The sequence below is a fragment of the Halyomorpha halys genome, unplaced genomic scaffold (genome assembly GCF_000696795.3).
Source record: "Halyomorpha halys isolate HHAL.00 unplaced genomic scaffold, Hhal_1.1 Scaffold17.1, whole genome shotgun sequence".
NCBI classification, from domain to species: domain Eukaryota; kingdom Metazoa; phylum Arthropoda; class Insecta; order Hemiptera; family Pentatomidae; genus Halyomorpha; species Halyomorpha halys.
In genome coordinates, this window is record NW_027112056.1 from 1,547,772 (window position 1) to 1,564,002 (window position 16,231).

Sequence of the window (16,231 nt, forward strand, 5' to 3'; positions counted from 1 at the left end):
AAAAATTTGGTAATAATCAAACAAAATAATTGAAATTTAAAATAGAATTACTTTTGAGCCTTAAAAAAATATATATTAATATAAACAGTGGCTAAAAATTTGCTAATAATTTAACAAAATGCTTGATATTTTATTTAAAATAGAAATATCTGTGAGCCTTAAAAAAATATATCAATATATAATTATGTAAATAGTGGCTAAAAATTTGGTAATAATCAAACAAAATGCTTGATATTTAAAATTGATTTTTTTTTAGCTTTAAAAATAGATATACTAATATAAATAATGGCTAAAAATTTGGTAATAATTAAACAAAATGCTTGTGATTTAGAACAGAATTACTTGTATAAGCCCTAAAATTAAAAAACAATTATTAATGTAAATAGTGGCTAAAAATTTAATTTAAATGCAAATAGAGCACCGAACCTCGATGGGTTGTAGTAGTATGTATATTTATTTTAATTTTTTATAAATTAGACTACTTGACGTATAATATTATAACACAAATGTTAAGAATACAATATGTTTATGTTTTGACCATTGGGATCCTATGTTCTATTCTCAATCATTTGATTTTGGTGACACTTATACACTATTTCATAATCATTATTAAAATAATAAGTAAAAAAGAATACAAATAAATAAAATGAAAACTAAAATAATTTTTTTTCAATTAAATCTAATTGGTAAATACATTGAAAAATTTAAATAGTTACGTGTATAATTTTTTTAACTTTTAAAAAGTAAAAATAGAAATAAAATTCCGATTTTGAGGTAATTTACTTGAATTAATTATGGATTTTCAACTTATTTATTTTATGAAATAAACCAACTTGATTGCAAGAAAAAATATTTTATTTTGATTTTAATAAAATAATTAATAAGTTAATAATAAAATTCATTGTAATAATAATGAAAAGAGATTGAAGTTGATTCTTCATTTTCTTCCAAGTTTTTCCGAAATATTTTTATTTAGGCTTATGATGATAGTAAAACGAAAATATAACAAAGAATGCCGCAAAGAGGAGGAGAAAAAGTTGAACAAAGGGTATCAGTGTGAAGGTATCCATCCCCGTCTTTCAACTACCGCAACACGACTCAACACTCTTGGATTATGTTTGCGACGCAAAAAATAAGTAAATATTTTTTTATACTATTATTCTCTCAGTATGAACCTAACCTCTAGCTAGACAGAAGTATTATCTTTAATTATTGTTAACGAAATGCTCCCCTGTACACGTCTTCTACGTTATAAATAAGAACATTATCCTAAAGACGTAACGTCTAAAGATAAATTATCTAAATATAATAATCTAAAAACCACATAAAATATCAATATTATAAACAAATTATGTAAAAAAAATCTATTATTCAGGTAATTATCAAACAACAGGCAACTTTCAACAAAAAACTGGGATTTTTTTTTTATATCTCCAAAAATCTAAAAATCTTCCCCTGTACATCTTAGCTAAAACTACTATCAAGCACAACTTTAAAACAAAGTTTACAAAAAATATTTAAATTTGAAAAAACTTTGTACCCACTACTGAGACAAAATAGAAACCACAAACAACAATTAATTACCTATTGCATCGGGAATTACAAATAGAGACAATAGAGGATTACATCAAAAAAAGGTTCATGAAGTTCCACTCCCAGTTACCTACAGTTAAAGGAGCAGTGACCTATAACTTGGGAAACCCAACCACAACCCGAAGACTGAAGGACATCCAGTAATCCTGTTATAAATTCTATGTTTATCAGTTCTGTTATTGTCACTCCAAAATTTTATATTATCTTTTTTTCTCTTCATCTTTTTTTTAAAATTTGCTTTAATCTTTTATTAAGAATTATTATTTTAATATATTTATTTTATCTTAATTTTTTGTTTTATTTATAACGCTGTTTATAGCTAGTGGCGGCTTTTATATGAGACTCTAAACCCCCCTCCCCCAATAATTGCTAAAAAAAAAAAAGATGTACCTCTTACGTTAACCATGTAAAGCCCACTAGGCCGATCTGGTACTAAATAAATAAATAAACAGTTAATTAACTTCTGTAAATTATATAAAGTTGAATCGTTGTCTAAATATTAATTAAAAAATACCTCTTTTTAAGGATGATGTTAACCCGGTTGGAGTGCCCTCCTATATTGTCCCCTAAGAGGCATCCTGTGAGTATTTACCTCATGGTTGAATATTTGTACTATTTTATTTAATTTAATTAGATGTGTTAATGGCAAAAATCTTTACGATTACTTCCAATGAAATTTGAAATTGAAATTGAAAATTATAAGTCCTCCATCAGGGGATGAAGAATCTGGATTTCGTAAGAGAACTAAGATCTTCTTGCATGTGATCATGATTTAAAAAAAAAGAAATGATGAAGAAAGGAAAGCACGTTAGCATTGTACTGGTAAGAGAAATGTTAAGACTAAGCCTTTGTGAGGCCAGAGCAAAACTTAATGATTAACAATCAATTTTGAGTAGTGATTATAAGTGATTTTCATTAAAATAATCAGAAAATGAGGTGGAATAACTATAAAATTTATCCTTGATGGTATAGAAGAATAAATTTACAAATAATACACTGTCTAGACGTACAATCAAAATATGGAAAGCACCAATAGCGTTATTAATTGTTTGGTCTGTCAATGTAGATTGTAGCGAGTTTACCTGAATGTTTTAACTAACTGTTGATTAAATGCGATTCACTAATACTATATATATATTAATTATATCTACAGAGTGTATATAAATCTTAATACCTAACTCCCTCTGTCAACAACACGAGAATGTATAAATATACGATTACAGGAAGAATAGTGCAGTCTGTTAGATACAACTGTGTGTTTTTTTGTCCCTAGTTTCCTTTTTTTAAATTCTTTTAACCCGCTAACTCGTAACTGGTGCCGAAACCCGGGACCGACGAATTACAGGAATTTTTTTTTCGGTCCTGTTTAGTCTATTTTTTTAAATTAATTTTTCTCTGCTCTCCGAGTTATGGCTACGAACAGTATATAGACGCCTTCAACTTGGGAAATCAGCCACCTCCGGCCGAGGGATGCGGTCACATGAAAACGAAAATAGTTAGCAGCTTATTGCCGAAGTTTCGCCCAACTTTATAGAGCTTCATCTGGGCTAAAAATATACAAAAAACAACTAAAAATATTTTGACATAATAAGACAAATACAAATATTATTATTAATTTTCGACTTTCATGAAATATTAACTTTACTCTCCGTTTTCAGTATGTTAAATTTTGTTTTCTCATTTCTATTTTTCTATTTTACGTATTATCACGTCTACTGTTCCTTTTAACCTAATAGTTTGCGTACATTTTTTATATTCTTATCATAGTCTATTTCATATTTATATAATTAGGTCCCATTCTTTATATGGTTTATACAGCTGACATCCCAACCCACCCTAACACATTCCTAACAACACACGCTGATGACACTTGTATACTTTCTGTAAACAACGACCCAACTAATGCATCACAAACACTACAGGCACACATAACATCTGTTGAAGAATGGTGTAAAAACTAGAGAATCAAAATAAATCCTGACAAATCCCACCTACAGTATCCTTTCTAAATACTCCACTAATAATCCTGTTGAACAGATTCGATGCTTAGGACTCCATCTTGACAAGAGACTTACTTGGAATCCATACAAAAGAAACTTCTCGTAGATTACGATTGCTACAACACTTACTTGACAAACGCTCTAAACTTCCCATTCACTACAAAAAATTAGTATACTCTACGATAATCAGACCAATTTGGACATATGGGATTGAGCTCTGGGGCTCCATCAAATTCTTCCCGCATCCAATCGTTACAATCCAAAATCTTACGTAAAATCCTTGATGCTCCTTATTACGTTACAAATAAACTCATTCACAAAGACCTTAACATCCCATTCGTTGCAGATTTGACCCAAAACAGATATGCTTCTTTTCATTCTAAACTCCTTAACCATCCTAACCGATTAATTCTTAATCTTTCATCCATAACAATCCCTGATAATCCTCCGAGGCGTCTGAAAAGAAGATGGCCCTGGGACCTTCTAATTTAAATTAATGTTTGAAGTACCACCCATGGGTGTTTCCTTCCCAAGATTTTCAAGTGTATATGAAACATACAACATATTTACCTATTGTATTATTTTGTACAGTTGTAAATTACATTAAATAAATTAAAAAAAATTATAATATTTTATTTGCTCTTTTCTTTCATTTTTATATTATATTTTCACTTATATTTACATAATTTTAATCCTACCTTAATTTATCTTTAGTATTTTCCCGATTATGTAAAAATATTTTTTGAATCTTTTTAGCCCTAAAGAAGCTCTACAAAGGGGAGCTTCATAGCTGTTAACTATTTTTGTTTTCTTGTGACCGCATCCCTCATCTTCTTCATAACACTAATAATTTAAATCTTGGAAACTAGTCAGCTATGTCCGGAATCAAGCGAGGGGGCAGAAATATAATCCGCTAATCAGGGACGGATGGGCCTAGTCCATGAGTGTAAATAAAGGGGTGGTGGGGGGAGGGGATGAAAAAAGGTAAAAGACGACCGCAGATTGGCGGAGAGAGGGGTGGTGGGGGGTGAAGGCTCAGTCAGTCGTTGGGTATCGTCGGGTGATGCGGTGTCGCGATGGGCCTGTGCCTTGTTCAGATCGCCCAGCTCGTCGTACTGCTTAGTCTGTCGACGACAGCCCCAGGTACATCCACAAATATTATGTCTAATGTATCCTCTATTTAATGAATAATAAGAATAAATTAATAAAAACCGAAAAATTACTATTAAAAAAAAATAAAAATTAAGGACACAGCCTATAGATATATATTTGTATTTAAATCCTCTCATTTATTAACTAATATTAAAATAAAAATAAAATTAGTTGAATTGTTAATAAATAAAAAAAATTTTAAAAACTATACTTTTTAAGAAAATATTTATTTATATATTATTTTTTAAATCCTGAAATTTTATTACTTTAGAATTTTTCAGAATTGTATGTATAAGAATTAATAACAATAAAAAAGTTGATAAAAGACTACATAATGTTAAAGTAAAAACTCAAATATAAAGCAAAATATTTTTTTAGAGAGGTGTATTCGTACATATGTATATGTTTATAATTAATATATCCTTTTTTTAATGAAAAATAGTAAGTTAATAAAAACAAAGAATAACTATTAAAACAAAAAAAAGGGAAAAAAATTCCATTACAAGGGTCATGAATTACATTTATTTATTTATTTCTTCAAATTTATTTACTAATATTAAATAAAAAAAATATAAAAAAATTGTTAATATTTAAATTGATAAAAATTAAGAATGACTACATAGTGTTAAAATAAAATAGAAAGGCAATTATACAGGTAAAATATATTTATATATTTTTCCTCTATTTTCTCTTCTAGAGATATGTACATACATATATGATCTTATATGTACATATTATATGCTCTCTTCAATGTATAATAAGAATAAATTAATAAAAAAAAAAGATCAATTATATAGACCAAGATATAATTTTTTACATATTTGTATTGAAATCACATTTATTTATACAAATTATATTAATATTACTAATAAGTGTATAAATTTATAATAAAAAAATATATATTTTTTAAGAAACTATTTTTTTATTTTTATGTGCATATTATTTGACTATTCGCTATAACGGTTAATGCCCTATATGAGTAAAAAAAATCCTCATTTTATGTTTTTTTAGACTTTATATTGTTTTTATAAGAATAACAAAAAAAAAAATACCTAATGTTAAAATAAAAACTTAAGTAATATATATTTTTCTATATTTCCTCTTGCAGATAAATGGACGTATATATGTACATTTATTTATTTAGAGTATCTTATCTTCAGTGAATCATTAGATTAAAGTTATAAAAATCGAAGGATAACTATTAAAAAAGAAAAAAAGGAAAAGTTATTACATAGCCCATAAAATAATTGTTTTGATGAATGATTAGGTTTGATGAATGACTTATCTATGAAAAAAAGTTCACAATAGATTTGTGAAAGTCCATAAGAAATTAAAAATTAATGGTATAATTAATAACAGAATTATATTTTAAAAAGTTGCAAAAACATTTCTGTACTACCTACATTTTGTTTATATAATAGAATATATTATAAATTTCAAGATTAAAATGATATATAATTACTAAATGTTATATAAAAAATATATTCTGATATAAGAAAAAATCGGAAAAAACAAATGCAATAATTTAAGGAATAACTATCATTTAAAAATTTATATTCTTTGTTCTAGGATTGATTAATAATTAAAAAAGTCAATAGAAATGATGAATAATGTTAAAAAAGAAAAATAACGTCCAGCAAAAACCATGTTTTTTTAGTAATAGGTTTCCTCTGTGTTCTTGTACATGTATGTGTAATAGTTTATTATATTTCCTCTAAAATGAATAAAAACTGAAGCTTAACTATAAAAAAAAATTCAGTCTCGTAGCTCAATTATTTGATAATATATTTATATCACCTCATTTATATACTAATACTTTCAAATGAAATAAAAAAATTACAAATACAAAAAAATCAAATACATAATTCAAGGATCTTTTATTTCTTTATATTTATTTTTATATCCATTGTAAGAATTAAAGTCTGACATAACTAAAAACGGAATAATAATTTTAAAAAACACGATTTAAGAACTAATTTCTTATTTAATATAATTTTGAATTTATACCATAAATATATAAAGAAAAAAAATACGAAACAAGTGTTGTAAAAAGTAATCAAAAATAATTTTTAATATATTTATGTCTTCTCGTATACGATAGTTGATAATTAAAAAATAATATTTGTAGAACTAAAAGTAAATAAGAAAATAATTAACTACCCGATTCCAGAACTTATTAATTTTTAGAATATTCTCGGTCAAAGGGTTACATACCGATAAAAAAAAAACACTGTAGCTGTTCAGCTGGTTATAAAAGAATCCAAAGAAAAAAAAAAAAAAGGAAAAAATGATAAATGTAAAGCTTGAAAAATAATATTTTTCATACTTATATATAGAGAGAGGTTATATTGTTTTACGTCGGATATTGTTAAATAAGGAATCGTGAAAAGTAAATTGAATAATTAAATAAAATCCACAGCTCATGCAAAAATTAATCATTTTTTAAAATTTTAATTCTTTGAATGAGGTTTATTTAAAATAAATATATGGATGAAAATGACGAATGATCACTGATTGTCGTAACTGAAAATTAAAAAATACTGGTAAAGAAATATATAGAGAAAAGTAGTGTATTTGGGTCAATAAACGATGAAATGAACCTTTTCATCGTCATGATGCCTTTTATAAATTTCTATATTTAATCAAAATTCAACTATAATTTTATCCGAATATTGTATATAGGATACATGGATACAGAGTAAATTCTGTGTTTTTATATCTATATACATTGTGTTTATCTATATAAATCTATTGTACTAACGAAAAAAAGTTAGGAGAAATAGATTTAAAATACAAGAATTATCTTAATGCAGTAAAATATCTCAAAAAATAAATAAAAATCAAGAAACTATTAATTTATTTTTTAATGATTTTATATATATATATATTGCTAGTCTCTTTAATATTATTTAAATCTATTTTAACTGAAATATAATTTTAATTATCATGGCTTATAAATGCCTAATTACTTAAGTTAATATATATATGGAGCAGAGTGGCTCAGTTGTAAGGCACTGTACCACTAACTCCTATGACCCGGGGTTCGGATCCTGTTGTGACAATTATTTTATTTGTTATTGTAGCTGTTAGTCAACCCTGTGGTACCACACCTATGGTCTAGTAATAGTACTTCCTTACAAGGTTCTGCAATCCTGCCCTTCATGGATTGTAGCGGTTCAGATTTGTATATATAATGGAATTTATGTACATATGTACTTATATTTTTTTATAATATATTTTCTGATTCTATTTCACAAGGATCAAAGTTAATAATAGTAACAATAGAAAAAATATGATAATCCAAAAATAGATGAAATAACTAGAAACATCTCAATGCTGTTTAATATAAAAAATAAATAAATATGTAATACCTTATTATGAACTAATTATTTTCTTTTGTTAATTCCAATCGTAATGAAGGTGATATTGAAATTATCAAATCATTAGTAATATATACACCATAAGATTACATACTAAAGTTATTAGAATTTGTATAATTTAATGAAAAATATTTGATAGTAATGAGTTATAAAATCGCTAAAGCAAAATAGATCCATTTTATCATTAGAATTCATAATTTGTATTTAAATGAACGTACGAAAATAAATTTGTGAGAATACTGATTTATTAAAGTTAAGTATAATATAAACTCTTTTCTGAGGTTAAAAAGATATATTTAGTTCTTAATCCAAAGATCTTCTTACGAAATTGAGGAAAATTAATGCGTGTAATAAAACAAGGTAATATGAAGAAGGAATGCAAAATTTATTATTATTTTTTTTTTACTATGGCATTGAATATTAAAAGTTAAAAATATATTCACAATTTTAATAATTAGGATAAGTTTATAAATAATCAACTCTAAAAAAATATACTCTAAAATTAATTATAATATGAAAATTTTAGAAAGATGCTAATTAAATCACATAAAGATTATATTTATTTTAATATAATAAAATTTATCATTTTGAAAATGTATTAGGTGTTATTAGTAAATAATATCTGTAACTTTTAAATTCTAGACATAATTGCTGGGTCAAGATAATTATGTAGTCTTTGACACATAAAAATTAACTATAACTTGGTTGTATATTACTTAATGTTATATTATATTTCTATTTATTATCTCCATTGTCCAGATTTATAAACAACGAAGGGATGAGCAAGGACGTCGCAAATCGTAACCTTTGACGAACAACGTTGATTATCAACGGACATGTTAATTGTCAGAAAGAAATGACAATACCCGCCAGTGGAAATACAAACATAAAATAATAACGAGAAATTCCCAAACACGTTTGGATATCATCTGACCCCAACATTTGATGTATTTGATAATATTGCTTATTTAATGATAATTTTTTTTTAATTTCACTTACTTATGCATAGAATATATAGTAAGGAATGTTATTCCTTGTAATGGATTCTGCTAAGTTTCGAATTCGAGTTTTCATAGGAAATAAATTTTTTGAGGTCCTCTTAGTCCAAATAACGTAGTATTGTAAAAAGGTGTATGTATGTTATCAGCTTAGCTCAAAAACCAAAAGTCGTTCGAAACTGTACTCACATAAAAAGGGCATATGCATAGGATGTGACAGCCACGTTTTCAATAAGAATTTTTAACTGGAAGTGGCACTTGATAGATTCGATTTTTCACATTTTTTTGGAGAACATTTTTTTTTTATTTATTTAAAAAAAACATCGGATATAGTCAGACTAGATGACAATATCTATTAGTCAGTAGCGAAATAATACATAAAATGATAGTCATAAGTAAAAAATAAATATTACAGTTTTGTATTACAGCGTTGTGGAAACTGTACTATTTTTTAAGCTAGATAAGTACAATATGAATTGATCTCAAGTGATACAACTAATAATATAATTAATAACTACTAAAATGAAAATAAATTAAAAAATAAAAATAAAATAATAATTATTAAATAAATTAATAATAATAGTAACTAAAAGGATTTTGAAGTGAATAATTAAGCTGCAAATTTACAATTAGTGAATTAATATTATAATAAGAATAAAACAAGATGATAGAGAATATTATAAAAATGAAGATTGAATAATATATATTACTAAGCACACACATACATTGCTAATATAATAAATAAATCATGCGGAATTAAGAAAAATACAGGCAGATATCGTCATTTGGTGAATCAAAATCAATTATTGGGAGTCATAGAAGTAAGAAAAGTGTTGAATAAACCTCTAATTGGAATAAAGTTCTAAAAGTTTTGAATAAACTTGGATTTTCAATGTACAATTAATCGGTCTTTAATTTTAAAAGGTCAAATTTTTATTTTATCTCCTTAATTATGTTATTTTTTCTTGCTTATTCAATTACCTTTGTATACATTTTATTTTCCACTTCATTTATTAATTTTATTCTGTAAAATTATTTACTTTATGTCATTCTGTTTATATTTTATTTTTTGTATCTATTGGTTGTGATTTTATTCTTTGTTGTTAGCCCTGATGAAGGCTAGAACTTCTGGCCGAAACGTTGGCACTGTTCAATAAGTTATTTCAACTTATTTGTGTTATATTTTGACTGCATCCTATCTTCTCCTCATATGATTCTTCCACGTTCAACTATCTCTGATCATTATAAACGGTCTTTGATGTCAGCTAAGTTGTATCCACGTTGAAATAGTAAAAAAGAAAAAAAAGTCATTTTAGGCTTTTTAAAATGACTTTTTTTTCTTTCTTTTTTTATGACACTTCCCCAAAAGTACCTTTAATTTCGTTTATTTGAAAAATAATCTATTATCATTGATAGAAATAATAAACACAGATAAATACACAAGATTAAAGAATTTTATGAATAAATAAAGGAGAAAAATAGAGTCCGATTCGAACGGTAAAAGGTGAGAAAGCCCAATCTTTCTCGATTGCATTGCGACTTTGTTATTTTTTTAAACTATTGTTTTATTAGCAGGAATAAAATTTATATACTTTATTCCCACCTCCAGATTTCTTTTTTCTTAAATTTTTATTTATTTATTTAATGTTATTTACAACTCTACAAGTAATCAATACAATAAGTAAATATGTTGTATGTTTCATTTACACTTGAAAATCTTGGGAAGGAACTACCCATTGGTGGTACTTCAAGCATTAATTTAAATTAGAAGGTCCCGTGGCCATCTTCTTTTCAGACGCCTCGGAGGGTTATCAAGGATTGTTAAGGATGAAAGATTAAGAATTAATGGGTTAGGATGGGTAAGGAGTTTAGAATGAAAAGACGCGTATCTATTTTGGGCCAAATCAGCAACGAATGGGATGTTAAGGTCTTTGTGGATGAGTTTATGTGTAACGTAATAAGGAGCATCAAGGATTTTACGTAGGTTTTTGGATTGTAAGGATTGGATGCGGGAGGAATTTGATGGCTTGATAGAATCCCTAAAGCTCAATTTCCATATGTCCAAATTGGTCTGATTGTCGTAGTGTATACTATTTTTTTTTTGTAGTTAATGGTAAGTTTAGAGCGTTTGTTAAGTAAGATACCCTTAAATACGAAGTTTTATAGCGACTGAAAAATGAAAAAAAAAAATGTTCATAATTTGGTCATCCTGGTTTTTCGATTTTTTGTTTTGAAAAATCACCAAAAGTGATAACTTCACCACGAACCCACCAACACATGGGGACAGACTGTACCAAGTTTTTATTGCATCAGGTACATTTTGGTATTGTGTTTCGTCATATTGTGTTTCATTCTATCGTATAAACACTGCCATATCTAGATCAACGTTGTACCGTTTCTCTCATTAGGCCGTATACCGTGCGAAGGACCTTCCTACAATATTCATGTTGTTACTCGATGTGACAATGGATCCCAGATATTTAAAGTTCTCTTCTCTGTCAAAAACTTTGCAAATCATAAGTGAATGTACTTAATAAATAGGTGAAAGGATTTATAAAATCAGCACCTAAATAAATAAATTTAAATTGATTAAAAGATATACATGAAGTATATAAGGATATACAGATTCACACTTGACTAGCACATGCAAATCAATTCACATTATAGTGCTACTTCTTTATAAAACCAATAATTAATTTATATATGACAATAGAATTTACATACACGTCAAAACCTTCATTTATATGGATATATTCTCTGTCCAATAATGAAGTAACAAAAAAAAATTATTATTCCAGACTGAATTCTAATTTTTAAATGCTTTCATTAAATTTACGAAGATTTCGTTATTGATAATGGAATTGAGTTGTCCTTCATTGAGTGTTGAAATTAAATGAATGAATGTCAGTTGTTATTAGCTTAAAATCTATTTAAAACCTTACAGTAGAAGAGAAATTTTCACCATGATATAATATTTATGTCATGATTGTATTTCTTGGCATATAAAAATATTTTATTTATATAACGAAACAATTTGAATATGCAAAACATTAAATTATTCATGTTTCTACTAATGAAGTACCATGGGAGTGTTGGTCAAATCACTTATTTTTGGATGAGATATGAATAACATAAAATATTCATTTTTTTTTCACAATAAAGATTGAACAGAGTGATTTTAACGGAATCCATAAATTAAAGATAGTATATTATTATTATAAAATACCGTAAAATTAAAAGATAGTTTAAATAAAGTCATATAAATAATAATTAATTTTATATTTTGGAGTGGGAAAATTGTTTTTTTATATATATTTTACTATACTCGGATAAAAAGAAAACAAAAAACTACTTAACACTTTACTTTTACGTATTGCCATTTCGAATAACAGTTTATGTATACTATATAAACTTATAAGGAGGCAGTTAGAATCGATTTTTTTTATAAAGCTTTATACAATACGATAAATTTAAGTAATTCAGAAAATGAAATTCTTTTATTTATAATTTGTATACTATCTATTTAAATGTACAACTAAAATGTTTTTTAAATTGTGTTACTGAACCAAATAAAAAAATAAATGTTACTTTACAAAATAACTATGATATTTCGTTTTTTTCTTTGTACTTTAGTGTATATTTACTATTTTCAGATATCATATTTCGTATATGCATATTTGTCTTTGATATGGTTCTCAAACAAACTACCTTTATACTTTAAATGTTTTTAAGTATATTAATTTTAAGTACATTTGTCTTCATTTGACTACTAAAAACATATTAAACTGTTATTTTTTTTATCCTAATAAAAGAAACCGAAGTAGATATAATAAAATTCACCCTGCAATGTTCTTCTTCAGTGCTGCTACGATGATGGAAGAAGCAGTCTGAGCGAGGTCGAAAAACCGTTGAGCCTTGGCACTGAAAGCGTTGACCCCAATTTGATCTGCATAGGCTGTTTACATTGCCTATTGATACCTGAAGGAGACTACTAGCGTCGTAAAAACGACGAACAGTAGAGACTTCAGTAACTCCGCCGGTCGTATGGACCTGAGGTGAGCAGTCCTTGCCATCTCGTACGACGAATGATCTTCGAAATGACCTTCTAATTAGTCGGCATAGAGCGGCGGGATACTTCTCCTATAGTCGGCGGAGTAAGAGCGGATGGAATGCGCTATGAAGGCTTGGCTGCAATCTAAGGAATTGAAGGCAGTTGTTTGATTCTTTTTCATTATCTCTATAGTAAGTGCTTGAAGCCTCGCTTGATAACGTTCATAGGCAACACCTCATTGACAACCAGGCTGTAAGGTTATCTAGTTATTAACTATGGTTAAATAAGTAAGTATTTAATTTATTTCCATGCAGGTAATAATGTATAATGCCTAAGTCTCCTAAAAAGCGTACTAGGTGGATTTGGAATTGTTCCGCAAGTTCCAAACCAGAGGCGTCGTACATCGAAGTCTTTTTCTCCGAAGGTTTCGCAAAATTTTTCTTTTAGGAAAGGGATGAATTTTTAATAAATTATTTTTTTTTCCACCTTTCGACTCCACCCGCCTGTTCGTGGTCATTATTCTATCGCACTAGACTTTAACCTCTGGTCTTAGGGAACGCGTCAGTCTGATCTCATCAAAGCAGGTGCACTCTTCTCGTTTCTCTAAATAACTGTATAAATTCATGTTTGACTCTGTTGTGCCAGCCTGGTATTAGGTGGAAATTGTTACATCATTTTCCATGGGCGGGTGAGTAAAGAGTCTATAATCTTTGCAACATTTGCTAGTAGAGGATCCAATTTCTCTGTTATCTCCAGAGGGTCCTAAGAATCCATTCAGGATTGCATAACAATAAATAATTAAAGGTTTAATTCAATAAATTAAATTTATAACTGAATGGTAGATTTTTTTATGGTAAATTGTTTTTCTACCATTATATGAAATAACCGAACAACCTCGGTTCAGAACTCAACCATTACACCGGAAGAACCTTTATTAAACTATTTATAGAAATTTGATTAAACAAAGAAAAAGTAGTTGAGTAAATTATTCTTATAAGTAATTAACTTGTATTTTTTCATATTAATCATCAAAGAATATATTTACTTTTTACAGTATAATATATGTTCTTTTTTTAAATAACGAACGGATGCATTTCCTTAATTAGTTCATTTATATATATTTTAAATACAATTTCAGAGAAAGCCGTTCAGAGTATTTCCCAATTAATGTAAGCCGAAGTAATTATTTGCCTGCATGTAATTATTAATAATATGATTCATAAAATTAATATATTTCTCTATATAGTACAGAGATACATACACGTATTTGTATTATTGTCACATGTCTTTATCGTTAATTTAATCCACATTTTATATTGCTAATTGTTATGTTTGGGGGGAAATGGAAAATAAATACAAATACGATCCGTTATAAAGTAATGAAATTCTGTAGGTTCTCATTTCATGTCATAGATACTGTCGGATTTAAGTAATCCGATTTTTCCATTCTTTTTTTGGATTTATATAAAGTCAGGGTCGGGGGTCTCATTTTCTGATGCCCCCCCCCCTTGCCGCGAACACCGGAAGACCCCGAAGACGCTGAAATAGTTTGCTTTCAAATTTAACTGAGCTTGCCATATGAGCCTTTTAGGTGACAGGACGCCTAATTATATAAAACATTCGTAGTATATTCAACAATGATCTTACTACAATTTAACATTAAATAAGTGCTTCAGAGCAGAATTTAAAGTTTAGTAAACTGCAATATTTTTATATTTCTGTAATAGTTTTACAATATTATTAAAATTACTTTTCTGAAAAAATTTAAAATTTTAGTTAATTTGTGTATTTCCACAGTGAATAATTTAGAAATATTTGTTCTGAAAGCGGCGAGGAATAATGTCAACTTAATTTTTTTTTTTAAATTTATATTGATATTTATTATTATTGTATTAAAAATTTATAAAAACAGTTAATTTGATGTTAGTTATACCATAGCATGATAAGACATGTGTAGAATCTACACATTGATAGAACTTCAATAGCACTTCTACAGAAGATCTCGAAGCCATCTTCTTTTCAGACGCCTAGGAGGATCATCAGGTAATGAAGGAGAAGCCAGGCTAAAAACAAGTGTGTTTGGATGGTTGAGAAGTTTATCATGGAAGGATTGATATCTGGTTTAGGCTAAATCGGCATTACATGGAACATTGAGGTCCTTATAAATCACTTGATATGTAACCAAGTAAGGAGCATTAAGGATTTTGGATTGTAAGGATTGGATAAGAGAGGAGTTTGATGCTTAAGTAGAGCCCTAAGTCCAGATAGATCTTATTATGACATTAAATGAATCTTTTGTAATTAATTAAAGGTTTAGACACTTTGTCTAGTAAGTATTGTAATAGTCCAGATCGACATTTCAGTCTTGTATGATGATTCAAAATTAGTCGTTTGTCCAGATGTAGTCCTAGAGGAATAAGTGGGATATTATTTACGGATGCTGTGGGGCAGGAAGTCATGGAATGGGCAAATGAGATTTGGTGGGATCTATTGGATTTTTCTTTTACCCTTCAGTTTTGACACAGCTCTTCAATCCAGGATATAGGATGCAATGGAAGGATCATTACTCACATACAATATACACGTTTTTAAACTTTTTTTTTTAAATATTTATTTATTGCTATTTACAACTGTTCATTATAATACATTTAGTAAATCTGATCTAAGTTAAATTGGAGTGTTACAGGCGTGTAGAGAAACTACCCATTGGTAGCACTCTAATGACATTTAACATTAGCTAGTCTCGTGGCCATCTTCTTTTCAGGCGCCTCAGAGGATTGTCAGGAATGGAAGAGGATGCAAGATTAGAAACTAGGGGGTTTGAGAAGTTAGAGAGTTTATAATGGAAGGAGTGATATCTGGTTCGGGCTAGATCGTTTACATAGGGAACATTAAGGTCTTTATGTATGATTTTATTTGTGAGAAAGTAAGGAGCATTGAGGTTTTTACAGAGGATTTTGGATGTAAGGATTGAATACGAGAGGAATTCGAAGGTTTAGTGGAGCCCCAAAGCTCAACTCCATATGTCCAGATTGGGCTTATTACAGTCATGTAGAT